The sequence below is a fragment of the Lepisosteus platostomus genome, chromosome 10 (assembly GCF_059453375.1).
Source record: "Lepisosteus platostomus isolate fLepPlt1 chromosome 10, fLepPlt1.hap1, whole genome shotgun sequence".
NCBI lineage: Eukaryota > Metazoa > Chordata > Actinopteri > Semionotiformes > Lepisosteidae > Lepisosteus > Lepisosteus platostomus.
The window spans coordinates 34,623,261-34,640,766 of record NC_142620.1 but is presented as its reverse complement, the minus strand read 5'-3'; the positions used below and the strand labels follow the sequence as shown (position 1 = coordinate 34,640,766).

The window sequence follows — 17,506 nt, the reverse complement described above, 5'->3', positions numbered from 1 at the left end:
GATAAGGCCCTTTTGTGTCTAGCATTGTGAAATTTTAACAGGGCCTGGGTGCAATGTTTTTTACAGGGTGAGCACAACTCTTAACAGATCTGCTTAAGGGGGGAGTGCAGTACAAGGACAAGATTGCCTTGGTTCCCGCAGCAAAAGCCACCTGTAATAATTTGAAACAAGTTCTCTTACAGGTGCTGAGACTGGGGTTTCCTCAGATGGATCAACCATTCCTTTGTATTATTGCAAGTTGCTGACAGAGGCCACCCAAGGAGCCCGCGAGCAGGTCCTGGAGGCGTGGGGACCACCACCTGAAGGAGGGCACAACCTCATCCCAGGAGAGTGGGGGTGGATCAGGAAATTTCCTTCACAGGTTCTCCAGCCCAGGTGGGACGGACCCTACCAGATCCTGTTGACAACCGAGTCTGCGGTTCGAGTGGAAGGAAAAGATCGCTGGATCCACGCGCCACACTGCCGACGAGCCTCATCCCCATTTACAGACTCAGAATGAAATCATTTCTGTTTATAACAATAATTGTTGCTGTAGGACTATGTTCCGCAGGAATTAATGATCATCTCTCCCACAAAGGAGAACATGGAATTAATTCCTTTTTAGGCCTCTCCTATCTGACAGCTAAGAAAACCAACCAAAGTGCCTGCTGGGTGTGTGCCGCATTACCCAAATATGTACAGGGAGGACTTCCTATGGGAGCCATTCCTTGGCGTCGCGAGGAAGTCATAGGCATGATCATTTGGAGGGATAATTTAGGAGATTTTAATATGACAAACTATGGGGGGTTGCCATAACACAACTTTAACCTGCACAACATTACAATATCTACAGGAGCGAGGCTTAGAGCCCACGAGTTTCACGGGCTCTTACGCTCCTAAATATAACAGAAGCCATACACCACCATACCTGACTCTCAATAAGGAACGTGAGGGAAACATATGTTTTCAGCACACTAATTGGTCTGCACTTGGTTGGATGGAGTCGTTGCAACCTTACCATCGCTGCAAATATATCCACCTCTACCTTCCAAATTCCAGGATGGGATCGGCACACCCCACAATTCGGTATAAGTTTCTTATTTTCAGAGGCATGGGGAGCGCCAAACGGAACATCTTTTATTTGTGGAAAACGAGCCTACCCATGGTTGCCAGCCCAGTGGTCTGGCTCATGTTATTTAGGATATGTGGTTCCTCATATCCGTGTTCAAATCCACAGCCCCTTCGGACCTAACCACAGACCACAAAGAAAATTGGCTGATTGGGAATATTATTTAGGTATAATATTTCCACAAGCCGGCATGAACTTTCTGAGTCGAGAGTTAATTCAAATGGCCTCGACTTTAGAAGAATTAGCAAATCCTACCTCATCTAGTCTGAAGGCTGTTAATGATGAGATGGTAGCCCTCAGAACAGTGGCCATGCAGAACCGACTAGCGTTAGATTATGTACTGGCGGCCCAAGGAGGAACTTGTGCAGTAATTGGCACTGAATGCTGCACATATATTCCTGATAATTCTGAGCACATCTCAGATCTGGCCCAACACATTTACAATGAGGGACAGAAATATCAGGACTATTATACTGAAAATTGGGGAATTGGGTCTTGGGTAAAGTCTGTGTTTGGGGCCTGGGGTGGAACCTTTTTATAGTGTTTATCTGTAGGAGTAGTATTGTTTATATGTATAATTGTAATCATCACATGCACAAAAACATGTATCACATCTTGCCATAACCGTGGAACGTACAATGTCATGGAAATACATACCTGTTCGCCAAGAAAGGAAAGATCTGCCCTGACATTGTATGTATAAAAATAGGCTACACTGACGTATGCCATATTTTATAAGGGGAGAATGAAGAAAGATGTGAAGACGGGGGTTTGAATTTAATCTTTTCTGTAGGGGGTTTAGACTTCCAAGTCACAAGCTGGGGTTTATGGCAGGAAAGGGGGTTAACTGATAAGGATTGCAGATGCCAGCTAGGAACCCCCCTGGGTGTAATGTTAAACTGACCATTTGCCCAGAACATCGTAAACTGGCCAAATACCATGAACCCCCCTCTTTACCATCAGACCGAGTGACGTCAGAAGAAAACTGTATATAACCCAAAAGTTTGTAACAGTACGTTGAACAATACTTCGGTTTTGTTGTTTCTTGCGGGAAACAAGACTTCGGCTTTATTGTTCCTTGCATGCAATAAACTCATCTGTTTTACTTCATCTCGGGATCAAGAACCTTATTTCTTCTGTTACAACACCACAATACCCCCAAATTTCTCCAGGACTTTCACTATCTGTAGTTGAATCACCACAGAGACCTCAGCAGCAGAAATAGCAACTGAATTTTCTGGTCCCATCCTATAAGTGCATATTCAAATACAAAAGGCAACGTCCTGCCAAACCATTCTAAAGTATTAATGGTTTGTCATAACGCATGAAAACTTTCTCCAATCTCAAGCTATTGTTGTAGCTTATACCTTTGAAATGACAGCTTCCCTCAGTAGTGATGTCTACTGATGTTTCACCATGAGAAGCACCAACCAGGACACAGTTTTTCTCAGCCATCTTGTCAATTGAGGACCTGAACTTGGTTCAGTCAGGCTCGATAAGGTTGCAAGGCCTTATTTATATGCCCTTAAAGCCCTTGAACCACTCTCAGATTATTGAAGATAACATGAACATTTTCATTGTTTTACTTCTTTTCTTACTGTAAAAGCTAAGGTGTGTAATTCAGGACGGTTGTCATCAGTGACACTCACAGACAGTTACAGATGCATTTGGAAAAGGAATGGATTATACCTATTATTCTAATCCAACTCTGTCATCCTCCTAGTCACTGTTGTCTAACAAAGTAGCACAGATTAAAAGCAGAAGTATCTGCATTATATGACATTTAAGTGATCTGTGTGGATCATAATTTTAATTGCTTGTGAACACTGCTGAGCTACTACCCCTTGTGAAGTGTTCTTAATGAAAAAGCACACAAGGCAAAGTAACACATTTGACCTCATCTTGCACTTAAAAACAGTTTGGTCACCTGCTGCTATTATTGAGTTACTCACTTCAGGTAAAGAAAATACTCTTGTTGGTCAACTCACCGCAAACCTAAGACAAACCTAAATTATTGTCTCACCTATTTTTTCACATTTCTATTTCACTTTATTCACTTTGACTTTAACTTTACTAGTTTCACTATAACTGTGTACACCTTCAAGGAATTCACTGTAAAAAATGCACATTTAACTTCTCTAGAATTCCCAGTGGTAGACACATTCATTACCCTGCACCCATGTGCAATATTACTTGTTTAAACAATATTAATTGTTTGATAAAGGGGGAGGTTTTAGGACAAATTCCTCATTCCATAAATATATGAACTTGCTCTTTATCTGTTACTATTCCTGGTTATCTTCTCAGGATATGCATATTTAAAGTAACCTGGAGGGTTTGAGGATTACGATAAAACAGTTTGTATGCTACAGGTGTAAGCCTGTGTAAGCCTACAGGTTGGATTAGTCCTGCCACGTAAATAATAATAAATAATAAGCAATTACTTATTAATTGCATTCTGAGGCAAAAGTAAACCTTTTTACATAATAGAAAGCAAGTGATGCATATTCCAAGCATGTTCACCTTTGAAGGAAAGCAGACAAGCGCACAAATTACACAGAAAATGCATCTACAGAACTCTGCACAGATTAACTGTAGTGCATCTCCTTGCCAATTACATATTTTTTAAACATTGTTTCCTATAAAATGTAATTACAGTAATGTAAAACATTTTTTTTTGTTGTAAATAATGGACCTTTTGTATGTGAAAATACAATTGTGTATTTAATATATTTGTATGAAGCTTCAACCCCCACCTCTGTGGGAGGTCATTCCTGATCTACTCCAACCATGCTTCAGCAGCTGCTGGATTTCAGGAGCCAGAAGGGCAGATTGCCAGGTGCATGGAGGCCCTGCAGACATATCAATTCATGCTCAGTCATTGCCCTGGGTTTCAGTACACCAAAGCTGATGCTCTATCCTGGTATCTAAGTGTAGCTGAAGCTTGTGCCCACTGCAAACAACCTGAGTGTCAAGAGGAGGAGAAGGTTCAAAGACTTTTTAATTCTGTATTTCTTCTATTTTCAGAAACTACACCCCACCTTCATCTCATGTCCATGCCTCAAGAGCTATCATCTTGTGTAAGAGTTAAGAAGCACAACTTGACACATCCTAATCAACTGAAGAACACCAACGTTGTTGTACATAATATGTTACACATACTTGTTTTGTAAACTGCATCATTCAAAATGGTGTTTAAAAGCAAGCCACTCAGTGCCAACTTGTAAGGCCATGTCTGACAACATACTTAGTAACAACAGAATGAAGATGAAGGAGAGCCTCATATCTCTTCTATGGTTCAGCAACATCAATCTGTATTACTCTTGATCTCTAATCCAGTTGCCAGATGAAAAGCTATCTGAAGTGGACATAGTGTTATGCTAGCATTTGCCAGTACATATGGAGAAATTGTGGACTCCTACAAGATTTCAACAAATGTCAACTCTGTGGTTTCAGATAATAACCAGACATGTTTTTTTTAATTTTGTTGATTCATCATCCTCAAAAAAAAAAGTATAGACAAGATGAATAGGAGGAGATGTATCCTACAACTAATCAAGTATACTGCATTTCAAAAACATATAAAAAAGATATATTTGAAGTAGTTGTAAAAACATGCCAGTACTGTTAAAAAATAAGTCCATTCCAATTTTCAACTACAAGTACTTTCAAGTGACAAATTTGTAAATACTTTTAAGATTTATTTTAATGTATATAATAAATTCAGATTTGACCCAGGTCTGATAAGTAATAAGTTTATCATGTTCTTCAGTTAATATCCAAAGAAATAAAGGCTTTGCATCTTAAGGACAAAAAAAAGGCTACAAATAAGAAGAGATAATTTGACCCATTTAGCCCATATGGTATTAATAGTACCACAGACATGTAGACTCAATTTCCGCCTAGAATGATGTCTCCTCAAACTTTTTGCAATATCTCTGTAAGTATAGACATTAGAGGCCTAGTTTAGAATTTAAATTCAAGTTAACCTCTTGGCTATCATGTGTGAATCACCAGAGTTCTTATATACTGTATCTTACTGTATCTTCTCACCAGACAGATATATCCAGATTTTATTTGATTGATCTTCAAAGATCAATTTTTGGCCTTGAACAATAGCTGATAATATTTGTAGTCCTTGCCCTGTCTCGCCCTCTGCCCACCACATTCCCACATGGAAACGCACCTGTGCTAATTACTCCCAAGCTCTGAACACTTCTGCCAAGCGACACCACTCCTCCAAATCAGCTAACCACGACACCCCATCAATCAACGCACCCTCTTCCTCGCAGGATACTTCAGCCCTTCTGAACCCTCTGCTCTTCGCCTGGTATTGGTTGTTCTTTTGAGCTCCTACCTCACCTTTGATTCTGTTTCCTACTCGCTCCTTGTTACGAACCTCGGAACTTGCCTTCGACTGCATCTATTGTCTTCCCACTTCAGATTAGGAAGCCTTCTCGTTGACCTACACCATTTGGATCCCGGAACTGCCTTTTGACTATGACTTCAGCCTTGCCCTATTCTGGGTTGGAAACCTACACGCCTACCCTTTTCTATTAACCTCAAAACTCGACTCGGACTCTCTCCGAGAGTCTAACCTTCCTAAAGTACCGCATAGGGTTCATCTTCCAGTTTCCTCAGTGGGTCATTCGTGACAGCCCTATATGTCTATTAGTCTTGATTAAAAAACATTAGACAAATTGAAAAAGAATAAAAAATGTCTGCATATTTTTTTGTAAAGACAGGACCTGGAATGATATTGCTCACATCCCCAAAAAATCTTTTTAAAATATTTAAAAATATTAAATAGCTATTATAGCTATTACAATTACTATAGAAAGTGTCTAGGAAGTACTAAAGAATTTGTTATTGCTTTTTTCACAACCTAGTGTTCCTAGTTTAGCTCCAGGTATGATTTGTTGACCACTGATAAGAACTGGTTGCTATGTAAACAAATCAAAGTCTTCGATTTTTTTATTTTCTGAGTCGTTTTACAGAGGCACTCCCTTCTCCTAGGTGCCATTGATTGAGCACACTGACCGAATGATGCTCTATGTTGACTAGTGAAGGGGGGTGGGGGGTTGGAGGCATGTAAGCTAGATATTACAGGGCAGGGAGTGAGTGGGTTATCATGATACAGAATATAACATTTGGTCTTGAACAACACATAGCTCTAATGAATCTTTTGTTCTTACACAAAGCGTGTAAAAAGAAAACAACACAATTACAATCAATTTGGGGGTATGGCAAAACCAAACAGCTTAATCAAATTCTAAGTATCATAAAATATTGATTTAGTATCTGTTTTACCACAGTGTGGAGTTTCATGTTTTTTGGAATAAAAACGAAGTGAAACTCAATGAGAAGTAGCCACAAATATCAAGGAATGGACATCAAGGTATGTCACTGACATTGCTTATGTAAACTATATTGTGGGAACTGTGGAGCTTGCAGTTTAAAAATGGAAATACAAATCCAGCCATTCGAAATATACGAGGTATGCTGTGTTAAAACGCAGTGGATGAAGTGTAACATATCGCCTCATACCGCAACATGCTGCAAATTTTTGAAATAGGACAATAGTATCCGGAAGTACCTTGTAAAACCGCCAGGTGGAGATAATAAAGCTTAACGTCTCATGTACAGCATTTGAGCTGTCGCCAGAAAACGCCTGGTTTAGAATCCCAGTCACTGCTGAAGGATAATCTTTTTCCAATTAAGAATTTAAGTTATATACTGTTAAGCCTTTTAATAATTTTAAACTGTGTATCACAGCATGTTAAACATTAAACATTAAAAAGTCAGTATATTTTATTAAAGCAAGATTGCTCAGTTGGACAAAGTATACAACCTTCCACCTTCATCATAATTTAATTATGCAAACATATTTTATGTATCAAAACTTGGTAACTTACAGTGAGTTCTAGTTTTAATGTGCTTGTTCTAACATTATTAAGCTTATATCGTGTACTTCATTAAAAATTATGATGTTTTATCCTTTTCTAAGAATAAGTCGTAAGAACACCACTTGTTGTTATTGTAAAAAGATAAATGTTGTAGTGATTTAACATCACTTGATAGTTATATGAATATGGAATAATGTAACTAAGCAGCTAAAGTATCACAAGTGGACATTTTAGAAATATTTTCACATTAATTATTTTTTTAAACTTCTATTGTCCTTGTAGTGGTAATGAGCACTGTAAGCTGCACCCAGGCGATTCAAACCGCGATCAGAGCATTATTTCGGTTTGTTTCTCATATAGCCAAATGCATGAAAATAGTCCACTATAATAGCTTAATGTGAACACGATGTGTCTTTTTCAGGTTCACATCCGAATTGAGAAAATCTATATTTTGTCTTAATCCAAATGTCAGCGGCCAGTAATCCGCCAACAATTTAGCTTGGAATTTAAAAAGAAACTTTAAACTATACAGTACACTGCCTGGGATTGAACCCAGTTCAATAGGATCATTCAACAGGGAACCAGCTGGCTGAGGTAAAGGAGACCTCAGCCTAGACACCTGATTTGCTCAGGGAGTTTTTTTCTGGAAAAATTGGCACCGGCATGTGTATCTGGATGAATTATTATACGTGATGTTTTTTTGTTTAAGGATTTCTTCACAAACTCTTTACGTTAAACAATGGAGGGGGGAAGGGTAATTTTTTACAATTGCCAGTAATTTGAGAATAGCCTATCAAAACGATAGGCAAACTATTTTTTTTTATTTTTAAAAAAGAAATAAAAAATAATATACAATGATGTGTCCCTGCCTAAGATTGCATGACTTTAAAATCTGTAAAAAACTGGTTTAGATAATTTAAAACTATTTTTTATGTGCGAAAAATGGGTTATTTTTCTTCCTCATGATCAGAATCTTTGTGCATGCTGTAAGATTTTTACTTTTTAATTAAATGTTTAAAATACTTTAATTTCATAAATGCAACACACGTTTCTTACAGAAAAAAATTACATTCTCTTCTCTTCCTGTTAAAGATCAGTTGGTCTTTTTTTCCCCAGTCAGAGGCTGTGAAAATAATGCACTCCATTAGAGGAGGGGGGCAGCACAGCCTGAGCTTGCTATAGTGAGCAGTGCAAATGTCACCAATCGCATCTGCATTTATCACTTAGTTTTTAAAATAAAATCACATACATCGTCATCTTTTTCTCCTAAGTCCCTTCATTAACTTTAAACATAGCTTTCTCCCCATTTAGATTTATTTTTCATATGATTGTATTGTATTGTACTTCCTAATGGCATCACACGGGGAAAGATTGGATTGTAATCGTTTAAATATGTTTCGTTTAAAGTGTCATCTATACAAAAAAAAGTTGTATTTATTTAATACTATTTGATAGTTATATTAATATAGAATCCTGTAATTAAGCAGCTAAAATATCACAGGTGGACATTTTAACATCAGTTTCTTTTTTAAAAAAAGTAATGTAAGTAATGTCCATTTAAACCAAATGGTTTAAAGCGCGATCAGAGTATTCCTCTCATTTTTTTTTCCTTATATAGTGAATATATAAAAGTAGTCTACTATTATAGCTTGTTGTTGACTCTGGCATGAATTTGTGTATCAGGATAAATTAAGTGATGGTTTAGTGATTAAGGATTTCTTCACAAAGTTAAACAAAGGAGGGAAGGATTATTTTTACAATTGCTACTCTGAGATTCTGAATGATTTGATTCCCCTCTTTTAGCTGAAATGGATAAAGAAATCGGGCAGTAGTTACAGATGCTGCTATTCAAAATGAGTGGGTTATACCGTGGTAAAACGCAGTGGGCATGTCGCGGTATAACACATCATAACACGGGTTACAGTTTAATACTGTATAATACCGCAAAATACCACAAGTAAGATAATAGTATCCGGAATTACCGCCAGGCGGAGCTAATAAAGCTCAACCTCTCATGTACAGCATTTGAGCTGTCGCCATCAAAGTCTTTACCGAAGATATTACTAATAGTATTAATAATGAATGACCTTGGACAAGCTGTAAACTCAAAGTATTACCCTGGTCCACATTCTTTGTAACCGTCTTTGTAAATGAAAATACTTTATTTTTTCATTGACAAAAAGTAACACCACAGCATTTCGTTGATCCGATCACGCATTTGTTTCCAGTCATACAAAGTAATTCTTGAGAATCTTTGATTCACCATGCCTTTCACATGCTCATAAAAGATATTAATTTAGGAACATAAACATATTACTGTATGTAAACTGTACTGTATATGGCAGGCCTTGGTATTTTAAAGAAAAAACACACACCAGTATTCCATTTCTCCCTAAACATTTTAAGCATCAAAGTCTTACATGTGGTTATTTTGGAAACGGTTTTACGTGCTCCTTGCTCTTTCTGACCATGTTACTGTACGGTTATACAGTATACAGTACTTTGTGAGAAAACTGATAGTTTTAAGCTTTACTGTGGATACACTCGATTCCGGAGTAAACAAGCATACTTTTAGAACTTGATTAATAGGGAATATAATATGGAATAGCATATCTAAAGAAGTTAATAACGATATAAATTTATTCACGTACTATAACACAAACAGTAGTTAGTTAGTGGCTTGATGGTTTAAGTGCCTGACTTATAAGTGAGAGATCGGCTGTTCAAATCCAGCTAGCGTTACAAGTTTTCTTTTAACAGACATTTCTTTGAAAAACTAAAATAGCATTATGGACAATTAATTGACTTTTTTATATTTATAAATATCACAACATGTTTGAATCTTTTCCCTCGGGAGGGGGATCAGAATACCTCCTGGGTATCCCTGCCTGTCGTAAGAGGCGACTAAAAGGGTTGTGTCAGGAAGGGCATCCGACGTAAAACCATCTTGCCAAAACCATGGTTGCAAAGAACACAAAGCACATACCGGATCGGCCGGGGCCCGGGTTAACAACGTCCGCCATTAGTGCTGTGTCCCAACAGGGTACTAATGGAAATTATGCTACTGTGGGGAAAACTGTAGTGGGGGCTACAGAAAAGAAACAAGGTGAAGGGGCCTGGAAGGAATGTTAAGTCAATGAGAGTGGGGAGTTGGAATGTTGGCACCATGACAGGGAGAGGGAGAGAATTGGTTGAAACTATGGCAAGGAGAAAAGTGGAGATCTTGTGTGTGCAAGAAACCAAGTGGAAAGGAAACAGCTCAAGACACCTAGGAGAGGGATACAAGATTCTATATGCTGGAAAGAGTACCAAAATGAATGGAGTGGGTGTGATAGTGTGCAAAGACCTAGCAGACAAGATAGTGAGGGTGGTTAGACACTCAGACAGGATTATCAATGTACAGGTGGCTTTTGAGAGTGGGTTATGGAATATCATCTCTGTATATGCACCACAGGTAGGAAGACCACAGGAGGAAAAGGATAGCTTTTTGGAAGATCTCGAAGAAGTGGTTAGCAGAATCCCAGGAAATGAAATGGTGGTAATTGGAGGAGACTTCAATGCACATTTAGGAGAGAAATGCCCAGATTATCCAGATGAACATGGTCAGAGAGGGCTAGGAGAGAGAAATGAAGAAGGAGGAAGGCTACTAGAAACACTCCAAGCTCTTGAATTGTTTGCAGTGAACACAGGGTTCACGAAGAATTATGAGCAAAAGGTGACATACAGGAGTGGAGGCCATGATACCCAAATAGATTACATATTAGTGAGAAGAATTGATAGAGCGAAAGTCCAAGATGCTAAAGTCCTGCCCTATGAGGCTGTTACCAGACAACACAGGCTACTGGTGATGGACATCACAATATTGAAGGAGCGAAGAATAAGGCAGAGGAAACACCCAGCACGAACAAAAGTGTGGAAACTGAGAGAAAACAAAGTAGATTTCAACAGGCTGGTGAAAGAAATGAAAAACAACACAGAGGAAACAGAGGAGCCTTCAGTTGAAGAAGAGTGGACTGAGATGAGCCACATCCTAGAAGAGGCTGCTACCAGGGTTTGTGGAAAGACAAGAGGAGGCAGACCGAGGGAAAATGAAGAGTGGTGGTGGGATATGGAAGTTCAGGAAACACTGAAGGAAAAGAAAAAAGCATACAAGGCACTGAAAGATGGCACTGGAGAATTACAAGAATATAAGAGACTAAAGAAGGTAGCAAAAAGAAGTGTAGCAAGAGCAAAGGAAAGAGCCTGGAAAGAATGGTATGAGAAACTTGAAACAAAGGAAGGAGAGGACCAAATCTACAAGATTGCTAAACATAGAGCGAGACAGAAAAAAGATATTATCCGGGTGGCGGTACTCAAGGATGGAGAAGGCAGAGTCTTGATTAAACAAGAACAGATCAAGCAAAGATGGCTGGAGTACTTCAAAAATCTGTTAAATGTAGAAAATGAGAGGGAGAACCTAGTGGAGGCAGACGTAGTGTGTGGACCAATCCAAGAAATTTCAGTAAAGGAAGTGACAGAAGCTATCAAAGAGATGAAAGTGGGCAAAGCTACTGGACCATCAGGAATAGCAGCAGAACACTTTAAGAACCTCGATGAAGAGGGGATTCAGTGGCTGACGAGATTGCTAAACAATATTGCAAAGGAAGAGAGAATTCCAGAAGAATGGACAAAAAGCAGTATGGTTACCATCTACAAGGAGAAAGGAGACCCAATGGAGTGTAAAAACTATAGAGGAATAAAACTTCTGGAACATGGATTGAAAATCCTGGAAAAAATTCTGGACAAGAGACTCAGGAAGATAATCAGGATCCACAACTCACAATTTGGATTCTCAGCGGGGAAAAGCACAACAGATGCCATTTTTGTGATGAGACAGTTACAGGAGAAGACACTAGAGAAAGGGAAAAAGCTGTATGTGGCCTTTCTGGACTTGGAGAAGGCATATGACCGTGTGCCCAGAGAGGTGGTGTATTGGTGCTTGAGGAAGAAAGGAGTACCAGAAAGCATGGTGAAGTTAGTTCAAGCAACCTATAGAGATACAACTACAAAGATGATAACACAACAGGGAGAGACAAAAGAGTTTGAAATCACAGTTGGAGTACACCAAGGATCAGCACTAAGTCCTTTCCTTTTCATAAACATTATTGACACACTGACAGAGGAGGTAAGAACAGAAGTGCCTTGGGAACTCATCTTTGCTGATGATGTGGCACTGATGGCAGACTCAGAAGTAGAACTACAGGAGAAAGTGTTCAAATGGCAGAGGAGTCTGGAAAAGGGTGGACTGAAAATGAATGCAGAAAAATCTGAAATAATGGTAATGGAGAGAAGAGGAGATACTATGACCAATGTTGAGGAGACAAATGGAGGAAAACTGAAACAAGTTGATGACTTTAAATACCTTGGATCAAAACTGGTAAAGGGAGGAGAAACACTGGAGGCAGTAAAACAAAGAGTGAAAGCTGGATGGAACAAGTGGAGAGAAATAACTGGAATAATCTGTGACAGGAAAATTCCCAGAAAGTTAAAGTGCAAAATGTACAAGACTGTGATTAGACCTGTATTACTATATGGAGCTGAATGCTTGGCAGTTGGAAAGAGGGAAGAGAACTTGATGAGAAGAACTGAAATGAGGATGTTGAGATGGATTCTGCAGATTTCAATGAAGGATAAGATCAGAAATGAAGAAATCCGTAGACGATGTAGGGTGGTGGATGTGGTTGAGAAGATGCGAGAAGCGAGGTTACGGTGGTATGGACATATCATGAGGAGGGACGTTGAGGAAGTAACAAAGAGGGTAATGGAATTTGAGGTGGAAGGTAACAGAGGAAGAGGCAGGCCTAGAAAGAGATGGATAGATTGTGTGAGAAAAGATATGGAGGTATGTGAAGTGAGTGAGGAAGATGTGCTCGACAGAGACAAATGGAGAAGAGCAACCAAAGCAGCTGACCCCAGGACAGTCTGGGACTAAGGCTGTGAAAAAGAAGAAGAAGAAAAGAAGAAGAAGACAACATGTTTGAATCTATGTCAAAATAGTCACTGTCTTTCCCTCTGAATCGCTCCAGTAGCAGAAACCTCTATAGTGTGGATACCTTAAGATCTCCTTTCAGATTTAAAATGTTATTAATATCTTCGGTGTCGCATCTTCCCAGTTTAGCTGATCTTTTGCTGTCTACGCATGCTTACACAGCTCCCTAGGTAAATTATCATATTTGACTGAGAAAGCTTCAGAGAACTTAACATTTTTATTGTCAACAAATTGTAAATATGACGTTTACATTGGCGTTATTAATTTTTCACTTGAGTGTATGGAGGGGTGTCAGCTGTCAATGAGAGCAGACACCCCCCCTTAGGCTGTTGAAACGATTTTTTTAATTTTTAAAAAAGAAATAAAAAATTAGATATAATGATATTGTAACACTACAGGGTTCACGGAGGCGCCCTCACTGCTGCCACAGCAGGTCGGCCCCCCACCTTTGGAGACTCAAACCCAAGCCTCCAGCGTCACTCAACAGGGACCCAGCCTCTTGAGCCAAAGGGGGATCTCCCGTCAACCCGGTGGCTGCGGTCCCTGCTAGACACAGGGTAGGGTGGTGGCGTCACCGTGGTGGTAAGCCGGCTCTCACAAGCAATGGAGGCTGTATGCGTTACAATATAAACATTTACTGGAATACAATCCTGCAATGTTTCGGCTGTGAAACCTTCTTCAGGTGTGAGGGGAAGTAAGCCCAAATCATAGTTGAACCCGGTCAGAGCCTACATTACATTTTAGCGTTTCATTCTGAGCTGACCCTCACACCTGAAGAAGACTTCACAGCTGAAACATTGCGTTTTCTCTCTTCTCTTTTAAGCATGTGTACGAAGCTGAAATACAGTTTAAAATAATTAAAAGTCTAAACAGTACCAACTTGAATTCTTATCTTTATTAATGTAACTATCAAGTGGTATTAAATAAATACAGCTTTTTAGTATAGACTACACTGTTCTAAAATGTATTTAAAAAAAACAATTTAATCTTTCCACTTTTGATTCCAAGAAGAAGTACAGTACAATACACCCCTGCTTTGTTTCACGATGGTATGAAAAATAAATCTAGATGGTGAGAAAGCTTTGCTGAAAGTTAATAGCTTAACATTGGAATATTCTTTCAAGTGTAAAAAGAGGTGATAAGCAATGTGTCTCCTTCATACATTTTCAGTTTCCAGACCATACAAGATCATTTTTACGATAATGATGTGTTCCTGCTTAACTTAGAAATTGCATGACTTAAAACAGTTTTCTATAGTTAATGACCACTATTGGTGCACGAAAAACAATCCTTTCGCCTGGCAATCGACCTGAATGCCCAACTACAGTATCTGAGAAGCACTCCGTGAAACAAAAAGAAACACAATTGAACGAGTGTCAATACTAAGAGATTAAGAGTTCCCGTCATTTCCATTTAAATCGCAAACCCGTGTTTAATCAAATGTCTGTATTGATTCACAATCTGACAATGCAACATAAATCATTATCTTTGTCTTCTGCATAAGGCTCACCTCTCTGTCCTTCAAATTAATAATAGTAATAATAATAAACGTTATTTTATATAGCGCCTTTAAAGGAGGCTTCTCAAAGCCCACTCACCCCAGTCATAACTTGTTTGTCCCTCTACCATCTGGCAGAATGTTCCGGACCCTCCAGTCGCACAAGTAACTCCCAAAATAACTTCTTCCCCAGAGCCGTCAAGCTGGTGACGCCCCCACTCCCTCCCATCATACTATGATCTCTCCTAACTTCTTCCTGTACCCACAATGACTGTACTCCAACACCACTACATACGACAACTGAATGTAAGCTGAAATTGTACTTAAAACTGTATTAGTTGTAATATTTATTAATCACCGTACTATTTTTGCACTGTTCCCCGAATTACTTTTGCACTGTTTTTGTCCTGTTGTATTTGTTATCTGTTTGCGTATTTGCACAGTTTTGATTACACTTGTATGTTATTACACTGTTATGTTATTGTGTTACTGTCTATTGTCTTATCTTCTGTTCTATTTACAGATGCAGCCATTCAAAGTGCGCGGCACAAACACGTAACACGCGGATTTGGCTACGTCATCTCGCATCATCGCGCGTCATAATGCGTCATACCGCTGAACATGATTGTTTGACCAACAAGGGCACTCGTGGTTTTTTTAAAGACATTTAAATGTCTTTACTGTGCCCGTTTTAGTATTGAATATTTATATGGAATTTTACCACTGAAGGGAAATCTTAGTAGCTGAGCATAAAAAGAATAGGAGCATAACGCGTGTGAAGGCCATAAACAATATTAATTTTGGAACATAAACATACAGTATTACAGTATATGGCTGGTCTCGGTACTTTAAAGAAAAAATACACACCAGTATTTAATTTCTCCCTAAACATTTTAAGCATCGAAGTCTTTAACTAACATGTGAAATAGTCTGTAAAAAATAGTAGTTTTAAGCTTTTCTGCTAATATAATATGGAATCGCGCATCTAAATAAAATAACGATATAATTATATTCGTGTACTGCGACAGGGCTGTGTAGGGGTGTTTCGTTTCTCTTCATGTGAGTTCCCAGTAGCCTGCTGGTTTACGTGCCTGATTAATAACTCACAAGTTGTGTGTTCAAATCCAGCTGGTGTCGCAACTTTTCTTTTAACAAACATTTCTTAGAAAAAATAGAATAGCAATATTATGACAATTAATTGACTTTTTATATTTCTAAATATCACAACATAATCGAATTTAAGTCATTTTTAATAACAATGTAGTCACCTTTCCTTCTGACAACTGTCCCTGCTTCTGCTTCCTGCTTCTATCGTGTGTGTGTGTGTGTGGGGGGGGGATCCCTTTAGATCTCCCTTCAGATTTAAAAGGTTATTAATCATATTTTTGGTCTCAGCTGAGGATTGTCAGCTGTCACTAAGAGTAGACCCTCCCCATCTTAGGCTGCGCACACGATCTTTTACATTTTTATAGAGAAATGGAGGCTGTACAGTATGCGTTACAATATAAACATTTATATTGATTTAAATCGCATTTTGATTTAAATCGCAAACGCGTGTTTAATTATATGTGTTTTTTTATTCACAATCAGACAAATGCAACATAAATTGATATCTTTGTCTTCTAAGTATCTTAATAAACTTTCAGCATAGCTTTCTCCCCATTTAGATATATGTTTCTTCTCCATCACCACCTGCCAGCCCGGCTCTCCCGCGCCCCCGACCAGAGACAGACAGCCCCTGCCCACCAACAGCGCGAGCCAATACACCGCTTGCGTGCCCAAGAGAGAGAGAGTGAGTAACAGAAGCAGGATCCTCAAGAGATCAACAAAGACAACAGAAAAAGATATGTGTACTATATAAGATACTGTCCATGGGAATCCAAGCTTTTTTATCCATGCTAAGTACTCTTTAAAATTTCTTCATTACACAGTGAAGTCAAAATTCCGGGATGTGCCTATATTAGTACGCTGGTCAAATGTTCCGAGGTAAAATTCTTCCAGCACGGGGGTACCTTTAAAGCGGAGATGACGGCACCGAAAATTTTTGGTGCGCCCTCTCTTTAAAGCCCTGGCCAAATATGAAGACAGTACGTATAGTTATAGTTCAAACTGAATTAAAAACTACACATCCCAGTTACCATGGTGGTGCTTGTGATCATTGGGTTTAACCAACGAAACAGGGCGAAAAATCAGTCACATAACTTTTGGGCTGAGTTTCGAAAGCTTAACCTATCAGCAAGACAGCAAAGACATTTTTCCAAGAAAGTTTAGCCTTTGTCACTAATGAAACCACTAAATAAAGACATAAATATAGAAATGGACAATTAATTGACTTTTATATTTCTAAATATCACAATATGTTCGAATCCAAGTCATTTTTAATAACAATGGGTAAACTGGGTAAACTATCACAAAGCTTTAGAAAACTTAACATTTTTATTATCAACAATTTGTAAATACGACGTTTACATTGGCGTTATTAATTTTTCACTTGAGTGTATGGAGGATTGTGAAAGCAGACCCCCTCCCCCCTTAGGCTGCGCAAATGATTTTTTACATTTTTATTATGAAATGGAGGCTGTATGCGTTACAATATAAACATTTACTGTCAAACTTTAAATCAACAGTTGATTTAAAGAAGATCTGTCAAAGTGCAATGAAATACAATATTGTTGTTTTTATTGTTGTTTTTATCCTGTAAAGCGTTTTGAGAAGACACCTATAAAGGCGCTGATTCTTATGGAATGTGTTTTCTTTCTTCTTTTTTTTCAGCATGGAATAAACCTATTACAGTACTTGATTCTTATGGATGCCCGGTTCCGCCGGAGATTCAAAATAAAACATGGAATCGCGTGTCTAAGGAAATAGCAGTATAACTATATCCATGCACAAACAGTAGCATGTTACATTATTAATTTGGGTGTCTCCTCTTGCCAGAAAGCGCTAAATTGCATTTTGAGTGCGGT

At 38.6% G+C, this 17,506-nt stretch overlaps 1 long non-coding RNA gene across 1 annotated transcript; it reads left to right on the top strand.

The window, feature by feature from the left end:
• The first annotated feature begins 6,424 nt into the window (after nt 1-6,424).
• Nucleotides 6,425-17,506, top strand: LOC148653656 (uncharacterized). The gene is made up of 4 exons (XR_015941549.1): nt 6,425-6,506; nt 14,734-14,846; nt 16,208-16,332; nt 17,313-17,506. It is a non-coding gene; the product is annotated as an uncharacterized LOC148653656 (long non-coding RNA).